The sequence below is a fragment of the Balaenoptera borealis genome, assembly GCF_965194805.1.
Source record: "Balaenoptera borealis genome assembly, chromosome: 4".
Classification (NCBI taxonomy): domain Eukaryota; kingdom Metazoa; phylum Chordata; class Mammalia; order Artiodactyla; family Balaenopteridae; genus Balaenoptera; species Balaenoptera borealis.
In genome coordinates this window covers 17,542,354-17,565,089 of record NC_138861.1, presented here as the reverse complement: position 1 = coordinate 17,565,089, position 22,736 = coordinate 17,542,354, and positions in this window count along the sequence as shown.

Here is a 22,736-nt window from a genome sequence, read left to right as displayed (position 1 = left end):
TAGAGAAGAGTCATAGAACAGAGGACAATTCCCTGGAATCAAAGAATACAATTAGGCTAATTTGTTTTTAGTGCACCAAAATATATCTTATGAACAAAGTAGCTGCTGAGCCAAAGCTGTATTCATGGTAGTGATACACACAGGCATACACAAATTGTGATGCAGATAACCAAGTCTTTGTGGTCATTGGAGTATGTGGGGCAGTGAAGGTGAAGCTCATTGACAAGAGTGGTTTGGTTTCTTCCCAGATTTCTATACTTTCTGAGTTTCTTATTTTTGACTCTATAGGTAATTTTTAAATTATCTAACTACAGTTCTGAGATGTCTATTAATTATTATTTTGCCTTAAAATAGTCTTGAAAAGATATATTGGATATCTTATATTTTTAAATGGTCATATACAAAACATTCTCCTTCCTTATAAAATGTTATTTCTTTGCATAAAAAAGGTATTTCTTTTAATTAATTGATTTTACTCTACTCACATTTTAAATTCCAACGCTCCAATTCTCGTCAACTATCAACTAGGTCAATGACACCTAAATCTGCATCTTCAGTGCTCACTTCCTCTCTGTCCATTTCTTTCTCATACTTCCTGGTCACTGATTGACCTCTGAAACATTTCTCAAGACTGTTCATATTGGCCTGCTTTCCTAAAACCCTTCAACATTTATTACTTGAATAGCAACAATCTCCTACTTGGTGTTCCTATTTCCACCTCTCTTTCTTCCATTATAAAGATAGAACCTATCTTTTGTCAAAATTTAATAAACAAAAACCTCAGTTAAGTAGAGTCAGGGGACCAGAAAGGGGAGCTCTCATGCTCTACCACTTTGTGGAGCCCAATAGGGAGACAAAAGACTTCCTCTTCTTGCTTGGCAAGAGCTCAGCCTATGAGAGACTATCACAGCTCAGCCAGTGAAAAGTCCTGGACTCTTTGTTTACTATAGTTCTCACAACTTCCTTTTCCACTCTATAGAAGAGTTCTCCTCATTTTTGCTGGGGGATTGCAAGTGCCTTGCCATGGTTGCAGACCTAAAATTACAGCTCTTTGCTGATCCTGAATAAACCCATTTTTGCTGCAGAAATAATTAGCAGTCTATTTGGTTTATGTAAACACTTTCTAAAATGTAAATATAAGTATGACAATCTTTTACTGAAATGTCTAATACCTGAATAAAGAAGGAATTTAAAATATAAACATATTTATGGGACAGTATTAAATAAAAGAGTAAAAATGCTGTATGCAGTGTTAGACTTAACTAGGTAAGTATAATGCAAGCATGTAGGTAGTAACACACAAACTTCTCAGGCATTGTGTATTATTGTGGAGGATGCAAAAATATATTTTAACGGTATCTTTTCTATTTATTTTTGTATAACTTTAAAATTAAATAGTAAAAATGTATATTCAATAGCTGTGTTACCTAGCATCCTTAGTCTAACTGTATCAAAACAACACAGAAAATTCTTTCAAAGCTGAACTCAATTTAATTTTCCCCAGACACAAATTAAAAAAATAATCGTATCCAGGCATACAATGCTATTCAATCTTTTAAAAATATGCCTTGTTAATTCCTCTTCCTATACTTGGCACATAAATCCCATTTTTCAACGCTTGTGTTTTATTTCTGTCCTAGATCCTACCCAAATTTTCCAGGCAGTGAGGTTCTTTATCATCTATGTTTCTAATGCCCTGTTCAGCCATAAAAAAGAAGGAAATCTTGCCTTTTGCTGTAACATGGATGGGTCTTGAGGGCATTATGTTAAGGAAGTCAGCCAGAGAAAGACAAATGCTGTATGATTTCACGGATATGTGGAATCTTAAAAAACCAAACTCATAGATACAGAGAACAGATAGGTGTTGTCAGAGGCCAGGATGAGGGTGGGGGAAATGGGTGAAAGGGGTGAAAAGGTACAAACTTCCAGTTATAAGATAAATCAGCCCTGGGAATGTAATGTACAGCATGGTGACTGTAGTCAACAATAGTGTGTTGTGTATTTGAAAGTTGCTAAGAAAGTAAATCTTGAAAGTTCTCATCACAAGAAAAAAAATTTAACTATGTGAGGTAATGGATGTGGACTAAACTTACTGTGGTAAACATTTCGCAATATACACATATATCAAAGTATGTTGTACACTTTGGACTAATACAATGTTAAATATCAATTATTACCTCAGTAAGACAGGGAAAAAAAGTCCTTGACATACTGGGCCCATCACTGGACCTCCTTGAAATGAAGAACCTTAGCTTTTCATATTTGAATCTCTCCTTTAACTTATCAACTCCTCTAGAGTACTTCCTTGTCCTCCGAGTAACCTCTCATCCCTCTTAGCCCTAGCCTCAGTTTATAGCATTGCACCTGGATTGGAGCTGAAGCCGGAGCTTTTCTTTAAGCCTAACAGGCCGTGGACCAGTACCAGCCCACAGCCCAGGGTTGGGGACCCACGTGCTAGGTGATTCTGTCTTAAGTAGAACTTTACAGCTGTATTTTAGTGCCTCCATCTATAAGGGAAGGAAAATGCACTGTCACCTACTTGAAGTACACAGAATCAATAAAGCACATTTAAATGTCTATAAACTTAGGTAGTAGTATGATTTTAGAGCACTTCCCTTCACACACAATCTCTCAGTAAGGGATAAGTTATTGCCATTCTGATACACACACTCACTTATATAGTCACACTCTTTTCGTCTCCCCGGTCTGTCCTTACTCTTCCTTTTCAAGCACTGTGTTCACATCACTTAGTTTCACATAGGTAAAGTCAGCACTGAACCCGTACTTCCTTCATTCTCATGTGTTATGTTACTTCAGCAGCATCATCACTATCGTATATCGAGTACCTACTACCTAAAGGCATTTTCAAATGACAGAATAAAATGGGTTTGAGGGGAAATCCACTTTTCTCCCACAAGTTCAGAAGCATGTTCAAGTTCACAGCTCCTCATAGAACAGTGTTTAATCATGATGAGTCACAGAAAGTCTTCTTAAAAATGAGCCCATTAAAAAAAAAAGTAACATGGTAGACCTCCCCTTTCTATGACCAAATATTAGTAACACCATGTCCTTCCTCTTCCTCACTACAAGCAGACTGATAGACCTATTCCTTCTTGAGAGGCACATGCAACACACCTTTCAACTAACAAGTTCTATGTACCCATATATTCCAGCACACTTTTTCTGCTCCCTACTTGTTCCTATAAGATGGAGGAACATTTCTCATTTTAATCATGTTGCTCTCCACAGTTTATAAGAGCTATCTGACACTGGCTTTAAAAGCCAGAAATAAAGTGTACGCATTGTTATTTTAACAAAGTTCATTCCTTTAGGCAGAGCAGTGAAAGGACTACAGGGCAGTTTATTCCAATCTCTTTACCAGATAGATATCTCCCACTCTTTAATAGATACCCAGCTTTTCACAAGCAAAGGCTGTTCTTCAGATGTACAACCACACTCCTAAGGGATTCTTCTCCACCAGCTATTCAAAGGGTACACTGTGGGATATAAAGATATTTTAATTTGATCCATTGACTGCCTGATATTTTTAAACATTCCTGGTTTTTTACCAAATTATCATAATTACCAGAGTTTGGTTCTTTCTTCCCTTTCTAAATTATTGCTATATTCTACCTTGCATTCTTTTCGTGAAGCCTCAAGCAGCTAGATCTTCCTAACTGTACTTATTCCAACAAACTGAGAGGAAGGGGACCTAATGTAAATCTGCACAAGGACACAAAGTGTGTTGGGAGGATGGTAAAAAGACCACTTAAAAGAAAACCAAACACTTCATCAGTGACTGCACTTTAAAAGTGTCAAGGTCATACAAAGACAAGAAAAGGCTAAGGAACTGTTACAGACTAGAAGAAACTAAGGAGAAATCACAACAACATGATTCTGGAACAAAAAAGGCCATCAGTGGGAAAAATGAAGAAAGTCAGATCAGGTCAATACAATAATAGTTAATACTATTGTACCAATGTTAATTTTCTGTTCTTACCACTGTTCTGTGGTTACGTAAGATGTTAACATTAGGGAAAGTGAATGAGGTGAGGAATATAAGGAAATTATTCAGACTTTTTTTTTTTTGTAACTTTTCTGTATTTCTAATATCAGTTCAAATTTAATTAATAAATAAATAAATAAAATGAAAAAAAATGTAAAGCCCATGCACAAACCAAGGTCATGTTCCAGAAGTTTTGGTTGAAGCCTAACTTTCAGGGAAAATGGAGAACCTAGACAGGGAAATAATTAGACAAATATATGGAAAATCAAACTTCACTTTTAAGCAGAGCCACCTAAATGAATCATCTAACAAGTTCTGGAGAAATAGCAGATTAAAGGGCCAGGCCTAGAAGGCAGAGAGCAGGGAAAAATGTTTCCTCACTGTTTTCTTCAACATTCCCAGCAACAGAGGAAAGAAAGCAAGCCTGAGTAAGCAGCAAGTTATGTGCTGTGACTCTGGGAAGGCTTCTCCTCCCTCCACCCCCATTTAGTTTGTGCTTCTTAAAAGGAAAAAAGTGTACTTGGTCACTGTGACGGAATGTCTTTCATTAGGAGGACCTGAAACACCTACCAATATTAACGTTTATGGAGATAAAAAGTATTCCTCTTTTAGAATCCCAGATATGATACCAAGGTGAAAAAAAAATCCAGTAATTCACACAAATTGTCTTGTGCAATGACGCCCTAAACTTAATACATAGATTTTGAATAGCCTCGATTAGCAGTGATAAAATATGAGTATCTATCCTTAGAAAAATTTTAGTTGTTAATAGCATATTGCATTTGCTTAACATAGTAGATATCCAAAGTGTTTCAAAATATATTATGACATCATGACATCCTTATAAAATATCAATATATTTAAATTTTCAAATGAAAAAAGTGAAACTTCACAAGGTTTATTAACTGCATAACCTACATATGGCAGTAACTGACATTTGGCTTGAATGCAGAGGAACTCCACGGGCATGGTAAAAAAATAACCTGTGCTCCTGGGAGGGAGGAAGCTGATATGCAGCTCGGAGCTGGCTGTCATGCAGGACTGCAGGCCTGATGTGATCTGCCAATTATTCAGCAGGAAATCAAAGTTTCATCAAATAAAATTTTGTCAACCAAAAACTGACTGTCTTGTTTCTACTCCAACTCAGTTGGAGTCAGAATGGCATTTCTGAAATATATATATTTCTAGATATAATAGTACATTAATTTCCTCATCAACTATCACTTGAAGACTAAAAAGTGGGATAAATTTGTGGCTATTTTACTATATCTATTGTGAAATATATATAACATTTTACATCATGTAAATATTATGTGATATTTCTTAATATTTAAGGATTCAAAAACTTAGTTTTTTTAAAAAATAAAGTGCCAGGGGACCTTCAAGATGGCGGAGGAGTAAGACGTGGAGATCACCTTCCTCCCCACAAATACATCAGAAATACATCTACATGTGGAACAACTCCTACAGAACACCTACTGAACGCTGGAAGAAGACCTGACTTCCCAAAAGGCAAGAAACTCCCCACATACCTGGGTAGGGCAAAAGAAAAAAGAAATAACAGAGACAAAAGAATAGGGATAGGACCTGCACCAGTGGGAGGGAGCTGTGAAGGAGGAAAGGTTTCCACACACTAGGAAGCCCCTTCGTGGGCGGAGACTGTGGGTGGCGGAGGGGGGGCTTCGGAGCCAAGGAGGAGAGCGCAGCCACAGGGGTGCAGAGGGCAAAGCGGAGAGATTTCCACACAGAGGATCGGTGCCGAGCAGCAATCACCAGCCCGAAAGGCTTGTCTGCTCCCCCGCCGGGGCAGGCGGGGGCTGGGAGCTGAGGCTCGGGCTTCAGTCAGATCCCAGGGAGAGGACTGGGGTTGGCTGCGTGATCACAGCCTGAAGGGGGCTAGTGCGCCACGGCTAGCCAGGAGGGAGTCCAGGAAAAGGTCTGGAGCTGCCGAAGAGGCAAGAGACCATTGTTTTGGGGTGCGCGAGGAGAGGGGATTCAGAGCACCGCCTAAACGAGCTCCAGAGACGGGCGCGAGCCGCAGCGATCAGCGTGGACCCCAAAGACAGGCCTGAGACGCTAAGGCTGCTGCTGCCGCCACCAAGAAGCCTGTGTGCGAGCACAGGTCACTCTCCACACTGCGCCTCCCGGGAGCCTGTGCAGCCCGCCACTGCCAGGCTCCCGCTATCCAGGGACAACTTCCCCAGGAGAACACACTGCGCGCCTCGGGCTGCTGCAACGTCATGCTGGCCTCTGCCACCGCAGGCTCGACCCCCATTCCACACCCCTCCCTCCCCCCAGCCTGAGTGAGCCAGAGCCCCTGAATCAGCCGCTGCTTTAACCTCATCCTGTCTGGGTGGGAACAGACACCCTCAGGCGACCTAAACACAGAGGCGGGTCCAAATCCTAAGCTGAACCCTGGGAGCTGTGTGAACAAAGAAGGGAAAGGGAAATCTCTCCCAGCGGCTCAGGAGCAGTGATTAAATCTCCACAATCAACTTGATGTATGCTGCATCTGTGGAATACTTGAATAGACAACGAATCATCCCAAATTGAGGCAGTGGACTTTGGGAGCCCATAGAGTTGGAATTTGCTGTCTGCCACTGATTTCTTTCTCAGTTTTATGTTTATTTTAGCATACTTTTTAGTGCTTGTTACCATTGGTGGATTGTTTAGTGGTTTGGTTGCTCTCTTCTTTTTTAATTATTATTATTTTTTTAATTTTAATAATTTTTTTGGTTTCTCTTTTTCTCCCTTTTCTTCTGAGCAATGTGGCTGACAGGGTCTGGTACTCTGGCCTGGTGTCAGGCCTAAGCCTCTGAGGTGGGAGAGCCGAGTTCAGGACACTGGACCACGAGAGACCTCCAGGCCCCATGTAATATTAATCAGTGAGAGCTCTCCAAGAGATATCCATCTCAACACTAAGACCCAGCTCCACCCAACGGCCAGCAAGCTCCCGTGCTGGATGGCCCATGCCAATCAACTAGCAAGACAGGGACACAACCCCATCCATTAGCAGAGAGGCTGCCTAAAATCATACGAAGTTCACAGACACCCCAAACACACCACTGGATGCGGCCCTGCCAACCAAAGACAAGATACAGCCCCACACACCAACACACAGGCAGCAGTCTCCTACACCAGGAAGCCTACGCAAACCACTGAGCCAACCAGACCCACTGGGGGCAGACACCAAAAACAACAGGAACTACAAAGCTGCAGCCTGCCGAAAGGAGACCCCAAACACAGTAAGTTAAACAAAATGAGAAGACAGAGAATTATGCAGCAGATGAAGGGGCAAGGTAAAAACCCACCAGACCAAACAAATGAAGAGGAAATAGGCAGTCTACCTGAAAAAGAATTCAGAGTAATGATAGTAAACATGATCTAAAGTCTTGGAAACAGAATGGAGAAAATACAAGAAATGTTTAACAAGGACCTCGAAGAACTAAAGAGCAAACAAACAATGATGAACAACACAGTAAATGAAATTAAAAATTCTCTAGAAGGAATCAATAGCAGAATAATGGAGGCAGAAGAACGGAGAAGTGGCCTGGGAGATAAAATAGTGAAAATAACTACTGCAGAGCAGAATAAAGAAAAAAGAATGAAAAGAATTGAGGACAGTCACACACCCTCTGGGACAACATTAAACGCACCAACGTTCAAATTATACAGGTCCCAGAAGAAGACAAAAAAAAAAAAAAAACGGGACTGAGAAAATATTTGAAGAGATTATAATTAAAAACTTCCCTAACAAGGGAGAGGAAATAGTCAATCAAGTCCAGGAAGTGAAGAGTCCCATACAGGATAAATCCAAGGAGAAACACGCCAAGAAACGTATTAATCAAACTATCAAAAATTAAATACAAAGAAAAAATGTTAAAAGCAGCAAGGGAAAAGCAACAAATTACATACAAGGGAATCCCCATAAGGTTAACAGCTGATCTTTCAGCAGAAACTCTCCAAGCCACAAGAAAGTGGCAGGACATGTTTAAAGGGATGAAAGGGAAAAACCTACAACCAAGATCACTCTAACCAGCAAGGATCTCATTCAGATTTGATGGAGAAATTAAAACCTTTATAGACAAGCAAAAGTTAAGAGAATTCAGCACCACCAAACCAGCTTTACAACAAATACTAAAGGAACTTCTCTAGGCAGGAAACACAAGAGAAGAAAAAGACCTACACAAACAAACCCAAAACAATTAAGAAACTGGTAAGAGGAACATACATATTGATAATTACCTTAAATGTAAAGGATTAAATGCTCCAACCAAAAGATATAGACTGGCTGAATGGATACAAAAACAAGACCTGTGTGTATGCTGTCTACAAGAGACCCACTTTATACCTAGGGACACATACAGACTGAAAGTGAGGGGATGGAAAAAGATATTCCACGCCAGTGGAAATCAGACAAATGCTGGTGTAGCAATGTTCATATCAGACAAAATAGACTTTAAACTAAAGCCTATCACAAGAGACAAAGAAAGACACTACATAATGATCAAGGGATCAATCCAAGAGAAAGACATAACAACTGTAAATATATATGCACCCAACATAGGAGCACCTCAATACATTAGGCAAATGCTAACAGCCATAAAAGGGGAAATTGACAGTAACACAATCATAGTAGGGGACTTTAACACCCCACTTTCACCAATGACAGATCATCCAAAATGAAAATAAATAAGGAAACACAAGCTTTAAATGACACATTAAACAAGATGAACTTAATTGATATTTATAGGACATTCCATCCAAAAACAACAGAATACACTTTCTTCTCAAGTGCCCATGGAACATTCTCCAGGATAGATCATAACTTGGGTCACAAATCAAGTCTTGGTAAATTTGAGAAAACTGAAATCTTATCAAGTATCTTTTCCGACCACAATGCTATGAGACTAGATATCAATTACAGGAAAAATAACTGTAAAAAATACAAACACATGGAGGCTAAACAATATGCTACTAAATAACCAAGACATCTCTGAAGAAATCAAAGAGGAAATCAAATTACCTAGAAGCAAATGACAATGAAAACATGACCATCCAATACCTATGGGATGCGGCAAAAGCAGTTCAAAGAGGGAAGTTTAGAGCAATACAATCCTACCTCAAGAAACAAGAAAAATATCAAATAAACAACCTAACCTTACACCTAAAGCAATTAGAGAAAGAAGAACAAAAAAACCCCACAGTTAGCAGAAGGAAGGAAACCATAAAGATCAGGTCAGTAATAAATGAAAAAGATATGCAAGAAACAATAACAAAGATCAATAAAACTAAAAGCTGGTTCTTTGAGAAGATAAACAAAATTGATAAACCATTAGCCAGACTCATCGAGAAAAAAAGGGAGAAGACTCAGATCAACCGAATTAGAAAGAAAAAGGAGAAGCATCAACTGATACTACAGAAATACAGAGGATCATAAGAGATTACTACAGAAACTGTATGCCAATGAAACAGACAACCTGGAAGAAATGGACAAATTCTTAGAAAAGTACAATCTTCTGAGACTGAACCAGGAAGAAATAGAAAATATAATCAAACCAATAACAACCACTGAAATTGAAACTGTGATTAAAAATCTTCCAACAAACAAAAGCCCAGGACCAGATGGCTTCACAGATGAATTCTATCAAACATTTAGAGAAGAGCTAACACCTATCCTTCTCAAACTCTTCCAAAATATTGCAGAGGGAGGAACACTCCCAAACTCATTCTACAAGGCTCCCATCACCCTGATACCAAAACCAGACAAAGATGTCACAAAGAAAGAAAACTACAGGCCAATATCACTGATGAACATAGATGCAAAAATCCTCAACAAAATACTAGCAAACAGAATCCAACAACACATTAAAAGGATTATACACCATGATCAAGAGGGGTTTATCCCAGGGATGCAAGGATTCTTCAATATATGCAAATCAATCAATATGATACACCGTATTAACAAATTGAAGGATAAAAACCATACGATAATCTCAATAGATACAGAAAAAGCTTTTGCCAAAATTCAACACCCATCCAGAAAGTAGGCATAGAGGGAATCTACCTCAACATAATAAAGGCGATATATGACAAACCCACAGTCAACATCATTCTCAATGGTGAAAAACTGAAACCATTTCTTCTAAGATCAGGAACAAGACAAGGTTTCCCTCACTCTCCGCTATTATTCAACATAGTTTTGGAAGTTTCAGCCACAGGAATAAGAGAAGAAAAAGAAATAAAAGGAATCCAATTTGGAAAAGAAAAAGTAAAACTATCACTGTTTGCAGATAACATGATACTTACTGTATATAGAAAATCTTAAAGATGTTACCAGAAAACTAGTAGAGCTGAAAAATCACTGAATTTGGTAAAGTAGCAGGATACAAAACTAATGCACAGAAATATCTTGCATTCCTATACACTAATGATGATAAATCTAAAAGTGAAATTAAGGAAACACTCCCATTTACTACTGCAACAAAAAGAATAAAATACCTAGGGATAAACCTACCTAAGGACACAAAAGACCTGTATGCAGAAAACTATAAAACACTGATAAAAGTAATTAAAGACGATACAAACAGAAGGAGAGACATACCATGTTCTTGTATTGGAAGAATCAACATTGTGAAAATGACTATACCACCCAAAGCAATCTACAGATTCAATGCAATCCCTACCAAACTACCAATGGCATTTTTCACAGAACTAGAACAAAAAATTTCACAGTTTGTATGGAAACACAAAAGACCCCGAATAGCCAAAGCAATCTTAAGAAGAAAAATGGAGCAGGAGGAATCAGCCTCCCTGACTTCTTACTATACTACAAACCTACAGTAATCAAGACAGTATGGTACTGGCACAAAAACAGAAATATAGATCAATGGAACAGGATAGGAAGTCCAGAGATAAACCCATGCACATATGGTCACCTTATCTTTGATAAAGGAGGAAAGAATATACAATGGAGAAAAGACAGCCTCTTCAATAAGTGGTGCTGGGAAAACTGGACAGCTACATGTAAAAGAATGAAATTAGAACACTCCCTAACACTGTATACAAAAATAAACTCAAAATGGATTAAAGTTCTAAATGTAAGGCCAGACACTATCAAACTCTTAGAGGAAAACACAGGCAGAACACTCTATGACATAAATCACAGCAAGATCATTTTTGACCCACCTCCCAGAGTAATGGAAATAAAAACACAAATAAACAAATGGGACCTAATGAAACTTCAAAGCTTTTGCACAGCAAAGGAAACCATAAACAAGACGAAAAGACAACCCTCAGAATGGGAGAAAATATGTGTAAACGAAGCAACTGACAAAGGATTAATCTCCAAAATATACAAGCAGCTCATGCAACTCAATAGCAAAATAAAAGAAACAACCCAATCTAAAAATGGGCAGACCTAAATAGACATTTCTCCAAAGAAGATATACAGATTTCCAACAAACACATGAAAGGATGCTCAACATCACTAATCATTAGAGAAATGCAAATCAAAACCACAATGAGGTATCACCTCACACCAGTCAGAATGGCCATCATCAAAAAATCTATAATTAATCAATGCCGGAGTGGGTGTAGAGAAAAGGGAACGCTCTTGCACTGTTGGTGGGAATGCAAATTGATACAGCCACTATGGAGAACACTATGGTGGTTCCTTTAGAAACTAAAAATAGAACTACCATATGACCTAGCAATCCCACTCCTGGGCATATACCCTGAGGAAACCATAATTCAAAAATAGTCATGTACCACAATGTTCATTGCAGCACTATTTACAATAGCCAGGACATGGAAGCAACCTAAGTGTCCATCAACAGATGAGTTGATAAAGATATGGCACATATATACAATGGAATATTACTCAGCCATAAAAAAATGAAATTGAGTTATTTTTAGTTAGGAACTTTTATCCTGGCGGTTCATATACTATCACAGTATATGACCCCATGTGAGTAAAAGAGTATACACAGGATCCAAACACAGGGCTGAGTTCGCTTCTACGGATTTGTGCCTTCTTGCTTACAGAAGCAAATATGAAGAAATGAAAATAGTAGTAGTAGTAATATTAAAACATAATGTTCCGTGTAGTAAATGAGTATAATGAGACGGCTAAAACTTAGCTTTCAAATCAGAACTGATAAAAAATTTTATGCATATAATATGTATCAACATGAATTTCAAAATTAACCATTGTCAAATGTCAGAATAGAAAAAATGAGATTAATAGTTTACTCCACCAACTAGTCAATATGCTATGAGATAAAATTAATAACTCAATGTAATTCATACCACTTTCCAAATACATGGAAATACCAGAAAAATAACAGAGAAAATTAAGCAAATATGTATGTGCCATTGCATTTCTTTAAAAGGCAAGGGTAGTAAATAGGGACTTAATTTGTAGAGATAAACTTGGATAAATGGCCCTAGGGCCAAACCATAGTCCCTCACAGCTCATAGGATCTCTCATGACGAACTTCCCCTGCCTTCACCCCTTCTAAGAATGGAGAATCTGAAGCAGGTTTTAAACCCCACTTGTTATGGAACTTTCCACTCAGGCTTTAGGGCCAGACTGACTAGATTCTGAGCTCTGTCATTTACTGTGAGACTGAGCAAGTTATTTAATTTTCTTATTCTCAGGTTCTTGATATGTAAACTTGTGGCATTAAAAGTACTTACCTGTTAGGTAAGGAACATCTAAAATTGACTCCAATTTATTAACAAAGAGTATTTTTAGATTTTGTGCTCTCAAGGAGCATAGCTATTTTTCAAATAGAAAAGGAGATTCTACTCTGCATTGCCTGCTGTTGTATGTTATTTTGACATAAAAGAAATATTCTCTGTGTGGGTTTTGATAGTATTCAAGAGAGATTTATTATGTTCGACTTTATTTAGTTTTAGAAAGAGCCAATTTCATATATATGTATAAATTATATGCTAAACTTTAAATATTAATAAATTATATATGTAACTCTTAATGTCCCAGTGTGTTTATTTTTCCACAATGTAATTGCCATTATTCAAAAATATTCTCTGTGAACAAACTGGAGTATATTTTAGATACTAATAGCAATACTTATTAGTAGTTACTTGAGAATCTCACCGTGTGACAGGCACTGGGCTAAACATATTACACACAACATTGTGCTGGTGAAGGAACAAAAGTAGAAAATTTGGAGTAGGTATCCTGAGTTCAAATCTTGACTCTGCTACTTCCTAGCTGAGTGAATAAGGGAAAATTATGTAACCGCTTTGTGTCTCAGTTTGTACAACTGTAATATGGATCCCATGTATAGAGTTGTTATAAGGATTAACTCAGTTAATTAGAGGTTTCAGATCAGTGTCTGGCACATAGGAAGCACAGAATTAATGATTATTATTATTAAATATTTTAATTGAGGCTTTTGTTTTGTTTTCAGAATCACTGTAGTAGGCCTAGCAGCAAAATTTGCATTGAGAAGACCTGAATTTCAATTCCAGATCCAATTTCTAATACCTGTTGTGACTTTGGTTGAGTCATATGAAGTCACTGAGCTTTAATTTACTTATCTGTAAAATCTGAATAACAACATTTGACTAATGGCCTACTATTACTGTCAAATAGAACAATGTAAGAAAAATTCCTCATAAGGTATAAAACCATAATGAAAATATAAGTATCTTCTTACCTAAACATAGAAAAATGAGTATTTATTGTCTTGCCTTTTCTTTCATGACATCTCCCTCAGTCCACCCTAACCCCGCTCAGTGGAGGGTTTCAAAACTACAAACCCCAAATCACAATGGTTTCTATATGTGTTTGAAGATACAATGTCCCTAACCAGAAATATTTAAAGCAGCTGCTTTCTTTCTTTCTTTTTTTTTTTTTTTAAAGCAGCTGCTTTCTTAAAGAACAAACGATAATTTGGTACAAGTTATTCCATGTGCAAAAATCAAATAATGGTATGCATTTCCCAATTCACAGGAGGAAAAAAATGACAGCATTTTCTCAAGATTGAGACATTCTTTCATTTATTTTTTTCTTGTCTTTCCTTCTTGCTATTCTTTATCTGTTAGGGAAACTGAAAGTGACAGAATGAATTGTTGAGTATCAAACACACATTAATTAAAAGCCTCAGCCTCAGCCATGCTTTTTCTTTGGCAACAAGTTTCGTGATTGATACATGTATTTGTGGTTTTGCTCTTATATTGTGTTGATAAAATGTCATTTTTCCCTGCTATTTAATGGTTATGACACTGGGTGGAAATGTTTCAGGGTAAAAACATTCTCCAAGGAAAATCACATATGGTGTTTCCCACACTAGGCAGAAGAATTTTTCAGTAATTAGGTAGGATTTTACCAATCCAAGTAGAGATTTCTGAAAATAACTGGAGATATTCTTTCCTTGGGATGGAAAATTTTTAAATGACGAAAGTGAATTATATAGTTAACTAAAACTTAATTTTTTCCAACAGCTCTGGAAACCATACATTGGTCTGATTTTTTAAAAGCTTAATCACTAAATTACTAGTGGGAATCAGTATGTGACTTGTCATCAGATATGACTAATAAAATTTTTCTCTTATTTTTCCAGTAGAGAAGAAAAAATTCTGACAAGTCAGAATTTATCTGAAAGTCTTTTCAGTGGAGACCTGTGATTGAATGGTGTTTTGGAATTACACTTGGTTATGTAATTCTTCTAAATCTTTTCTCACTGTGTACTCCTCAAAGTAGAAACATGTGTTCTTTGGATGCTCTGGGCTGATAAAGCATGAAATTTCTTTGATGTTTGCTGTTTCATTTTTTAAATTCACACGAACTTTGCATTGTATTCCTTAATATAGGTGAATCTCTTTTCAAAGGAAAAAATCATTTTAAAGATAAAAATAATAAAATTAATAGTAATGTATACCAGGAAGATGTTTATCATGATTGAAGAAAGTGTTTCAAATTTTAATGTCCACACAAATCTCCTAGTAACCTTGTTAAGATATACATTCAACCCCAGTAGTCTTGGTGAGGGCCTAAGACTCTCCATTTCTGAAGGCCCGGATGTGAGGAGATGCTGCTAGTTCGCAGACCATATTCTGAGTAGCAAGGTTTTAAAGGACAACTGAAAAAAAATCCAGATGAGTCTCATGTAGACTCATGACAGTGGTGTTAATTCTGAAGTCATGTTGAAATATACAGGTAATGCATAGGAGTAGTGATTTCTGAATTATAAACAAAACATAAAAATTTCTCACTTCAATTAAACTCTAGCTACTTAAATAATTTCAATTACTCGAAAGCTAATTGGTATCACTCAGTTTACACATATTCTTTAGATTCTAATTTAGTGTTATATTGAACTGAACAGATTCCTTTATGCCCTTTCTAAGTAATGCATGCAACTCATTCCTCCAATGAAACCAGTTCTGCCACTCTGGCCCTAGCAAGGGTCTAAGGATCAGAGTCAGAACCACAGGTTTATAAAGCCCCAGAAACAGTAAATGATGGGTCTGGAATTTTAATCCAGTTTGACTGCAAAACCTTGCTATATACCTGTACAAGACAATGTTTATTTCCTGTGTTGTAAACACTAAAACCCTAAGTTTGTAAAGGCATTAAAAATGGAAGAAGTTAATATATTGAATATAATTATTTTCTTGAACTTATGGCAGTTGATAGAATACATCTTTATAATATAAGGTACTGAAAATATGTTGAACTGAATACATTTTTTAGGTATGTTCTAAAATAAAGCAGAATTCCATAACATCTGAAGCAGATAATGGATAATATCCAGTCTCAAAAGTTTGACTTGATGTTAACCTAATACAAAATAACACCATAATCACGTTATGAGAAAAGTGAGGATCTGAATTCACACTGAAATCACTTGTTAAGTCATTCTAGAAGAACTCTACCATTTTGAATAGTTTCAAATACACTTGTATTTTCCTGCTCTGGGCAATAGATGTTTATATGTCTATTTATCAGAGATTATCTTTTTCATAGCACCTTTAAAATCAGTAATCTGAGAGAAGCGGTACTGAGTGTCGAAAAATGCTACTATTTGTTAATATTAGTAAAATACCAAAGTGTGAGAAAATCATCTAACACAGCTATACTTTTCTCCAAACCTAAAATAGCTTCTGAGAGCTTAGCTTGTGCAATTAGATCAGTGACAGCTGAGGAAGAGAGAAGTTCAAAGAGTGGCTCAATCAAACCACTAAACCAGGCAAGTGGAAAATTGCATTTTGTTGCTTTGAGTTAGGTAGGCTATTACCTGAATATGTATGCACATATTTATTTTCCATGTTTATTAATTTGGAGTTCTTCACTTTTCTTTTACCCTTTCTATAGCCCCATATTTAAACAAGTTGATGTTTTGGTTTTGTTTCTTTAATCTCTCGATGGCATTTCTCACAGTACGAGGTTTTCCACATCTCATTTTAATATCATTTAGTATTTAAGAAGAGTACTTATTTGCGAACCCCAGTTTATTAGTCATGCTCCAAAGTAAACATTCTGTATGAGCCCTCTGGAAGCACTGAAATTAAACTAGAAAACACTAACTCAAATGAATACAGGGCTGATGTGCATTCAGTCAGATAGCAATGTGCAACAAATGATCCCATTTTGATTATTTGTGTATTCTCATGCACAACAAGGGTGTGCTGTAGACCATGGTATTTAACCTGGACTCCACAGGCCCATGAACTAATTTCAGGGATCCATAAACTAGCTGATATTGGGTGGAAAATCTGTATATATATATGTGCATGTGTATATTTCTGGAAGGAGGAGATGCTGCTTTCAGGAGCTTCTCAAAAGGGTTTAAAGCCACCAGAAAGATTAAGAATCACTGTCATAAAGCAAGAGATATGTGATCTGACATTTAGATGTGGGATTTAGCACGTTAACAGAGAACACAAATAATGCAAGCTAAGGTCAGATATGGAAGAATGTGGCAAACATCACCAAGCAGTCCTAAAAATCTTCAGTTGAGCAGAAAATACTAGCATTGGCTGAACTACTACTACAAGTCAGGCACTGTGTCACATGTTTTTCATATCTCATTATATCTTAACTACACTTCTGTGAGATGATTCTCCTTTACTCCATTTCACAATTGAAAAATTTGAGGGTCAGAAGAATTAAATGTTTAGCCATTAGACCTCAACATTTATTGACACCATTACTTGTGCCAGCCACTACTTCATGCATTATTTCATTTAATCCTCACAAACAACCCTATGAGGAAAGTGTTACCCTTATTTAATAGATGAATAAACTGAAACTTAGAAATTTATGTAGCTTACTCAAAACTACACAATTAGGGAAGGGCAGAACCAAGATAAACTCAAACAATATATGAAACAAATTCTATGCCCATAATTACTATTTTAAACCAGGTATAACTCAAAATTCATATTATTCTTACTAGGGCACAACTCCTAAGAAAGCAACAATGTTAATTCACATTTATAGTCTACCAAAACGATTTTATATCTTAAAGGGGATTAGCAGTAGGAGAGAATAATTTTTTTAGAAGACCTGTAAGAATTAGGTCAAACTCTTTAGATGAGAGTTGAGTTCAAGAGATTCTTCTTTGCTTAGAGCTTTAGGGTTGACGAGAAGTACCTTAATACAGTCCAGTCCAACCACCCTTTGATGCTGAGTTTCCTCTATCTCCAAGTCAGTATCCAGCTCTTGCTTAAAATTCTCATTGGGTATGAAAATCATTTTCTCTTGGTTAGCCCATAATAACATTTTAAGTTTTCACAATTGTAAAAATTATAAAGGGAATAAATTATTTCCTGACCCAGAATACAATTCAACTAGGTTGGGCAACCCAAGCCTAAACTCATAGAGAGCATGTAAATGTTCTTTTCCTTTATTCGTTCCCCTTGAGCATCCATCCTCTCTTTGGTTTAGTATATCCTCTTCTGTTTCAAGATTATTTTTATTGGCCAAAAGCATAGGTGCAAAATGTCAAAGATCTCTATTTTTGGTCACTGACTGCCAGCAGCAAGCTGATCCCTTCTTTGATTTTTAAAATCCAAATTTTAAAACCCAAATTTATCTGAGAGCTGCTTGTGCAGTCAGATGGCTCTCTCTGGGAAACTAACCCTTCTCTTACTCATCAGAATCATTTGTGATTGCAGAGTTAAAATTGCATTTGTGATAACATTTTCATCTTTTAGAAGCCTGATGACACATTCTGATTCATAATTCTTATGTATATTTTGTTGACAGAAAAATCAGAAAAGAAACCTTTCCCTTCCTTCTCACTGCCCTATTTTTTTCTCTAATGTTTTCCTGTGTGACAATTGTCAGGGTCACTCTCAGATACGTGGTATATTGGCAAATAACAAGTGATTAGATCAGACTAAGAGAAGATGTTGGCACTGAATTACGAAGAAACAAAATACAAATTGCTAATAAGAAGATTGTATTACCTTCCCCAGTGTGAAAAGAATCTAGAAAGAATGAAAAGTGTCTTCCAACTTTTAATCTATGTCTTCAAGTTTTGATCATGGTTGATCATGAATCTGACAATCTAGTGATGATATCTTTAGCTTTGTGCCTACTCATTTTTATCCATTTAAACACTGAGTAATCTGATTTTCTCCCTTTTTTCCCATAATATGTTTGCAGCTCAAGCTTCTAGAAAAGTCATGGTAGAAGCCTTTTGTACCCTGTGGTTCTGCCTAAGCTATCTGAAGTTTCTTCAACAGGAAAGGGCTTTTTAAGCCATATTTAATAAAGAAAAAAAAACCCAACTCACTAGAATTCTCAACCATCATCTTCTTTCATGTGTCACAACAATGTAAGCTTTAGAGAAAAATGTAGCTTTTTTGTCCAAATAAAAATAATAACTATAGTATAGTAATCTGGCTCCCTCTACTTACTTTCTTCCATATAACTGAAAGAGCTTTGATGAATATTATCCCATCCTGAAGATATGGAGGTACCAGTTTTATGGTCACCATTTTTTCTCTTGAAACATTCCTACAACATTCCTGTTCTCACTGGTTCTAAACTAACTCTTATCTCCCATAACCAAAAATGACATGATATTTTGCTTTTATCTATTTTCCTTCTCTTATATGTTGTTACTCAATATCATCTTCTGCCTTTACAATAGTCTTCAAACCTGTGTCATCATCACCATATTGTTAACATCCTTCCACAGAAACTAATCTCTTCTAAAGAATGAGCTTTCAGCTTTCTACATTCTCTGTTTTGCCCATTATCTATTTCAAGAGGCATAATATAGCAAAAGTCACTAAATGGCATAAAACAACTTGCTTGCAATAAATAGATTACATTAAAACCAATAATAAGATATTATTCTATATACTTCTTAAGTTTAAAACGTAATTTAAGTTTGTTTTTCCATACCCTATACCTTTAGAGGTATGGAAAATACAAAATCAACCCTCCCTTTGCCTTGGTCCAGTCCCTTGTGACAGCTTAACCCTGCCCTTAAATATTTTAAACATGCATGTAATATCTGGAAAAGAGTAATTTTCTATCCACCTTCCTGCCTCCATAGAATCTATCCAAGGTGTGTAGGCTTCATTTCCTAAGTAAATTCTGGGGCATGTTGTCACCTAAATCAGAAAAAGGAAGTTCTCTTCTGAGTCTGGAAACTTACAACTTTTCTAAATCTCATTAGAATGTATTCCGTTTGAGAACAGGTAAAGAAAGGGTGGAAGATGACAAAATAAGGCCCCAAAAGGAAGGCACTAAAGCAAGCAATCTGGTGCCATTAATGCGAGAGCTGTCAGAGACATAGCTTGTAATAACAGGAACAGCACTTCTTTCAAAGCCTAAACTTAAAGCTTCAACAGTAAGCAGGAAAATGATATTTACATTGAGATGTAAATTACAGCCAATGACACTGTTCATTTATATAAGATGGGTTTATTTTGGTGTTCAGAAATATAAGTTGAAACCCTGTGTTTTCTTTTAGAGAGACTCCGCATAGAAAGTAAAACTTAAACTTGTCCCTGATATACCAGGAAAATGCAAAGGCCACTTCACTGCCTAAATGTGAGTTAATATAGTGCAAAGGTAATCCTGTTTAAGAGGAAATCTACATTAGTAAGATTATTTCCAAGTTCTCTTGTAAAGGCCACTGCTTTTGAGGCAATGGAAAGTCTATAAAACAGTAAAGCCTTCCATACAGAAATACGCAGACACTTCTCCCTTATCCCTGAACATTAGGTAAACAGCTTCACAATTGTGTACCCTAGAGATAAGTGATGTATTTTATAGAACTAAAAGACTGAAAGAGAATTTAAAATGCTATTTCATTTGAATTTCTATCTCCTGGTACAAAGGGATTATGGGTTTATTTTTTCCATACAAATTCCTAGAAAAGATGATTCTTTAATACCTGTGGTACTATATTAAAGCAATCACAACCTTTCTCATAAGGAAGCTTGGGAGACCAACTCTAACCCTACCTCCTTCCATTTATTACACTGACTGAAACATTCCTCAGTGGAAACTCAAAACAATGCTCAATCACCATACACTGCACATTTGTATCTGCCCCTTCAATAACACTCTGCATAATTTTATGATAGCACCAATCACATTGGAAAAAAGTTACACCTGTCTCTCTCACCTGCTGGATTGGTCACTCTTTGATGGCAGTGTATCTTCCCAGTGTCTATCTTAGTAACTGGAGCACAGTATGCATTCAATAAAGGTTGAGTTATGTTTGTTATATTCAGTTATGTACACTATTTTTAATCTAAATACTTTCAAGCACTTCAGCTATTAACAATAATTATTTCTCAAACTCTTTCTAGAATTCATCAACATACTTTATCAACAGCATCCCAATAAATGTTTTATAGTTATGATAATAATGCAAAATATAATTTATGAGTTGCTTTGTTATTATTTTCAAGACCCATCAAGGTGTCATGTTATACATTGCTTATAGTACAATCTTTGTGACTGATATATAGTCTATATTTGAGATAATTTGGGGGGAAAGTAAGAGCTGCTTGGTACAAACCACACTATTTGTTGTGATTCCACCTTAACATCTCACTATAATCCCCAGGTATGTTGGAATAAAAATGATCAGGGCAACTTTAACAATAAATAGAAGGCAAATGTCAGTAACAATAATAGTTAAAGAAGATAGAGATAATGTCAAAGCTATTTTGAGAAGTTGTCTTCTCATTGCTTTAGAGAGTGTGACAATTCTCCCTCAGGTTCCAGCTGATCAGACCGCCTCCATCACCTTTCCCACTTTGACACCCTGAGTGGCTTGGGCAAATCTCACACCAGCCTTGCTGCAGCAAGGGTATTCCAAAAACACCAAGTTCTCTGTAATATAGCTCCACTATGATCAAGATTATTAGTTCATTCATTCAACTAATATTTTTTAATCCTTTGTCATTCATCAGACATTTTTCTGAACACTAAACAATTATTAAAAAGAAAAAGTCTTTACTATGGAGCTTATATCTAGTACAGGCAGACAATAAATATATGTGAATAAATATACAGTATATTAGATTGTGCTAAGTATTATGGGGAAAAATAAACAGGCTGAGGCGATCATATAAATCATTGTACAAAATGAGAGATTTTTGAACATTGAAGAAGGAGTATTTATAATAACACAAGTAGTCATAAACCAGAACTGTCTCATGTAACCAGAGCATGTAGCCACTGTAGGTGAGGGAGATGAGAAATGTGTTGGGGTACAAGAAAATGCCTTAATTCCTAGGATCTAGAGACCTGAAAATTAGGTAGCTAGCTTACAGGTATTGAGTAGCAGGAACTGTTCAGAGTACATTACCCATAGTAACTCATATCAACATTATCACAACATTATGAGATAGGTGCTACTATTATTTCTATTTGATGGTTCAGGAAACATATGCATAGAGATTTGAGAGCAAGTTTTTCCTAGGAACGTTTTTTTCATTACCTCCTTGTTCTACTGCCTCCTCTGGATCCTTTTTCCCATTAGCCTGAAGTGCCCGTGACCACGTTTTCCCTTTCAAGGAGGCTTCTGCATGTGATTCAATAAGACACCATGCTTACCAAATATGGTAAGTTAAAATAAAGACACTGAATTCTCATCATAATTGCGGTGCTTGTGAAGCTGGGGATATAATTCTTTTCATGGGTCCTCTTTGGTAATTAAAGTCTTTAGACAGAGCCTCTGGTGTTTGGCCACAAAACTATGTTTACTTTCTCCCTATATCCCTCTGTACTGAGATTTGATGAATTGCCTTCATATCATATGCATGATATATTTACATATATTAAGAAAAGAGGAAATATAGCCAGTTGTTAGACAAGCCTAGTTATAAAATCAAATCTGTACCTTTTCTCTAGAGGTATCTGTAAGCAGAAATGTACCTTAAAATATTTCCTCTAAGTATTAATCATTTTAGGAAGTTATTCCTCTAATTAAATGGTAAGAAATAAACATATGTTGTCCACATATGTCAGTGGATATCTGCATTTTTACTATAATTAAATCAATAAAACACAAGCAAGCCAATAATGAGATATTCGATTATTTATATTATATGAAAATAATAAATATTCTGAAAATATCCAGTGTTGCAAGAACATTATCACATGAACGCAGGCATATTTTTGGTAGCAGTATAGCTTGTTATACTCCTTCTAGAAAGCAATTTGTCAGTACTTTTCAAAAAAAAAAAACGGTAGAATTCATAACCTCAGCACCTA